Source organism: Pteropus vampyrus, unplaced genomic scaffold (genome assembly GCF_000151845.1).
Source record: "Pteropus vampyrus isolate Shadow unplaced genomic scaffold, Pvam_2.0 Scaffold169, whole genome shotgun sequence".
Classification (NCBI taxonomy): Eukaryota; Metazoa; Chordata; class Mammalia; order Chiroptera; family Pteropodidae; genus Pteropus; species Pteropus vampyrus.
Window position 1 is genome coordinate 1,075,323 of NW_011888950.1, and position 4,531 is coordinate 1,079,853.

Sequence of the window (4,531 nt, forward strand, 5' to 3'; positions counted from 1 at the left end):
TTATTTGGGTTGCATTGGGAGGAATGAGTAATCTCACCAATGCTTACGTGGTAAGGCTGCTTGTTTTGTTTTTTCTTCCCTCTTCATGACATACACTGGCCCATCTTCAATTCTTCTAAGAAACAGTTATTTGTCTGCCTTTTCTCATGTACTGCCCATATAACTCGGAAGATTAATTAGAAAAGCTTAGGTGCTAACAGAATCGAGGCTAGAATAAGTTACCAGGTACAAAACAAAAATTCATCATTTCCTTTTCTACTGGCAAAACAGGAATGATGTGTATTCTATTTCCTTGGGATTAACCTTTTATGATTCCAAGAGTTTCTTTGGGTTCTAGAAATTATCATACAGTGTATTATCATGCCATCTGCTTATAAGATGAAAATATTTACCAGGCATGTTACAGATAGGCAGCTTTTCTCCCTGGTCACATTTCTCCCTGGATACCCTGTACCAATGGCTCCAGGCAGTGACAAAGTGCAGTGGATAAGAACATGGGCTGTGGAGTCAGGCAGACCTGAACTCCAGTCCAGGCTTTGCAACTTAACTATGTATCCATTTGGGCAATTGTCCTCATCTGTCAATCAAAGGTAATAAAAGAACCTGTCTCATAAGAGAATTGAAAGTGATATTATAGGTAAGGCACCTAGCAAAGGACCTGACATAGAGAAAATAGACCATGCACATTTTAATCGTAATTATTGGTTAAAAGTTAAAAGCCAATGTGCTGCTATGGAAAACAGTATGGCAATTTCTCAAAATATTAAATATAGAATTACCATATGATACAGAAATTTTACCTCTAGATATATACTGAAAAGAACTGATAGCAGAGACTCAAACAGATATTTGTACACTCCTGTTCTTAGAAGCATATTCACCATAGCTAAAAGTGGACACAACCCAAATGTCCATCAACGGGCGAATATGTAAACAAAATGTGGTATATTATTCAGCCTCAAAGAGGAATGAAATTCTGACACATGCTACAACATGAGTGAACCTTGAAGATGTTTTGCTAAGTGAAATAAGCCAGGCATAAAAGACAAATACTGTGTGACTCCACTTACATGAGGTACCCAGGGTAGTCAAATTTATAGAGACAGAAAGTAGGGTGGTAGTCGCCAGGGGCTGGAAAAGAGAAATGGGGAGTTAGTGTTTAATGGGTACAGTTTCTGTTTGAGAAGATGAAAAAGTTCTAGAGATGGATGGGGCTTTGTCGACCTTAACAAATAAACAGTCAGATACTTCTTCAGCAAAATGGTTATATGCGGAAACAAAAGATAATTACAGTTTGGGATGTGTGGTCTAATGGCAAATGATTAGGGCATTGGAAGAAAGGAGGGGCTGCTGTAAATGAAGAATCCATTGGAAGAGACAAAGTTTGAAGTGCAGTGACTTTTCTTTGGCTGAGTCCGGCAATCTCCCCTGGGCTGAGCCGTGAGTGGGTAAAGAGGAATCTCTGTTTCTTCTGCGGAGGTAGTAAAATAGTATCACTTCCTATCAGGGATGTAAGGCACCTTTCTTCCTATGGGGATCGGTAGTGTGCCTCGAGTGACACTTTTCTCTAGCCTCTTGATTCTATTTTAAATGAGGTTTCTGTTTATTAATTTTTTTACAACTTCGACATACGAATTTTGAGATCAGACACAATTCAGTCCCTAACAGTGGGCGGCTAAAAGAAGAGATATTTTGCTATAACTTATCCTGAAGTAATCAATCTAATTGTTCAATTCTGTATATTGACTCATTTATTATTATTAATTTTTTTTTTTTTTAAAAAGGGGTTTGGGGAGTCTACTGAGTCCCAGGCATTCTCTCAGCTGGAACCACAGCAATGCTCAAGGCAGAATCCACGACTGTTTAGCAAGGCAGGAACATACAATCAACTAATAAATCTACGAATTAAAAAATAGAATTCTGTGTAGTAATAAGAGGTATGACAGTAGCTAGTGAAGCATCATGTGCTGATGGTGCAATGGGGGATGAGGGTTTTGGAGAACTCAGCAGGACCAGCTCGTGTACAACTTCGAAGGCTGCAGGATAGACCTTATCTAGATTTCATTCTAAATATAATGGAAGAAATTTGGATCTTATTCTAAATATAATGGAACGTTTTGGAGGGAATTATAGAGGAGAGATATGATCTGATTTATAGTTTTAATAGTCACATAACTGGATTTGTGAACAAGCATAACTGGTAATAAAGTCAAATGCCCATGTGTCCTGTATCCCTTTTGATCCAGGTATTTAAGTTTCTATTCCTGTTGACCACTAGATGCTCTTGCTAGGCTCCTGAGCAACCGGAAGTACACAGCCACGCTCCTTGTCCTCCTGGCAGGATTATTGGACAGGAGGCAAAGACATCCCTTAACCCAGCATCTCTTTCCAAACCTTCTTTCTTTTGGACTCTTTCTTGTTCAGAATGGATGAGAGGGATTCAGGAGACTTGGAACGAGTCATCAGGGATTTCTTTTTGAAAAGCTGCAGGTTAATATTTGCCTGACACTTGCTTTAGTACCCGACATTGATGTTTCAGGGAGAGTCCATTTCTTATATGTCACATGACTCCATGACTTCACTGTATGAAGAAGGTACTACATAGAAACAAGAGGAAGGAGTGAGACCAGGTGAATAATAGCAGCAGTCCAGGTGAGACATGATGGCTGCCTAAAAGGAAGGTGGTAATGAGTGGAAGAATTTAGGATGTTTTGAAGACGGAGCTGCAAGAACTTGCTGTTGATTTGGCTGTTGTGGGCTGGTAAGAATGAAGGTAGACCTTGAACTTGTTGGCCCAAGCAAGCAGACAGAGAAAGGTGCCATTCTCTAAGAATATTACATTTAGGGTGTAGAGAAGGATGTGTAAAAAGAAAGATGTATGTATGAATTGTTACATTCTGTGTATTTTAAGTTTTAGAGTTGGATTTATGAGTCTGGAGTTCAGGGAGGGTTCAGGACTGAAGCTCTACATTTTGAACTCATCAGCAGATAAAAGATTTTAAATCCATGGGATTGAATGAGATTACTTTGGGAAAAAGTGTATTTAGTAAAGAGTAGATACTTTATTCCCAAGTCCAAAGTTTAGAGTCTGATAGGGGGCAGAGCAGTGAGGGACACAGAACGAGAAGATGTGTTCAGTAGGATGAAGAGTTACAACAAAGTGTCACATGTGGAACCCAACAAGTCTAGAAAGAAGACGAATGTTTGCTTTCTGGATTCGGCAAGGAGGAGTTATGATCTTGACAAAAGTAGTTTCATTAGAGTGGTGGAAGCAAAAATATGATGGGAATGGCCTAAAGAGTTTGAGAGAGACAGATGAAAAGAGGAAGAGGGGGATTTGCTCCTGCGTGACAGGAAATGGAGTTCCATTGCATTATCAATATTTTCGGCACTTTTGGTGAAAACAAAAAGGATGAAGGAAAAATAAAAACTTGGCAAAGTTATTCCAACTCCTTGTTGATATAGGACTTTTTCATTTTGTTCTATTTTTATTTAAAAAATAGTTATTCATAGTTCTACACAGTTATTAAAATAGTGAAAATCCAAAACACTGACAACACCAAATGAAGATGTGGAGTCGCGAGAACTCTCATCCACTGGTGGTGGGAATGCAAAATGGTACAGCCCAGTTCAAAGGCAGTTAGTTTCCCAATTTCTTGCAAAACTAAACACACTCTTACCATATGATTGAGCAATTGCGCGCCTTGATTATGATTCAAATGAGTTGAAAACCTAAGTTCGTACAAAAACCAGCACATGGATTATGTACAGTAGCTTTATTCCTAATTTGCAAAACTGAGAAGCAACCAAGATGCTCTTCAGTAGGTAATTGTATAAATAAATGTCGGGCCATCCAGACAATGGAGTATCATTCAATGCTATAAAGAAATGAGCTACCATGGCATGTAAAGACAGTGCAAACATAAATGCAGAGAAGTAAAAGGAGCCAGTCTGAAAAGGCTACGTAGCGTGTGATTCAAACTATGTGACATTCTGGGAAAGGCAAAACTATCCAGACAATAAAAAGATTAGTGCGTTCCAGGGCTTAGGGCAGAGGAAAGGATGAATACGCAGCCACAGAGGATTTTTAGGGCAGTGAGACTATTCCGTATAATACTATGTAATACATGTCATCGTACCCTTGTGAAAACCCATAGAATGTACAGCACCGAGATGGAACCCTAGCGTGAACTACGGGCTTCATGTATTAATAGCGCGTCAGTGTATGATGGTCAGTTGTAATGAATGCACCGCTGTGGTGCGGGATGCTTATCGTCAGGGAGGCTTTCCATGGTGGGGAAGGGGCGGAGGGTATATGAGAACTCCATATGTTTCATTCAGGTGCAGTGGCTCTAAAATTTCTCTAAAAAATAAAGTCTATTAAAAAAAAATTGGTAGTATTTAAATAAGTGGTTTGAGTACATATTCGGATTTCTGAGATTTTTATTCCATTCATTTTGGCATTGCCAAATTTCAGAGGCGAAAGGACTATATGCTGTTCCAGCAATTTCATTAAAGTGTTTTATTTCTT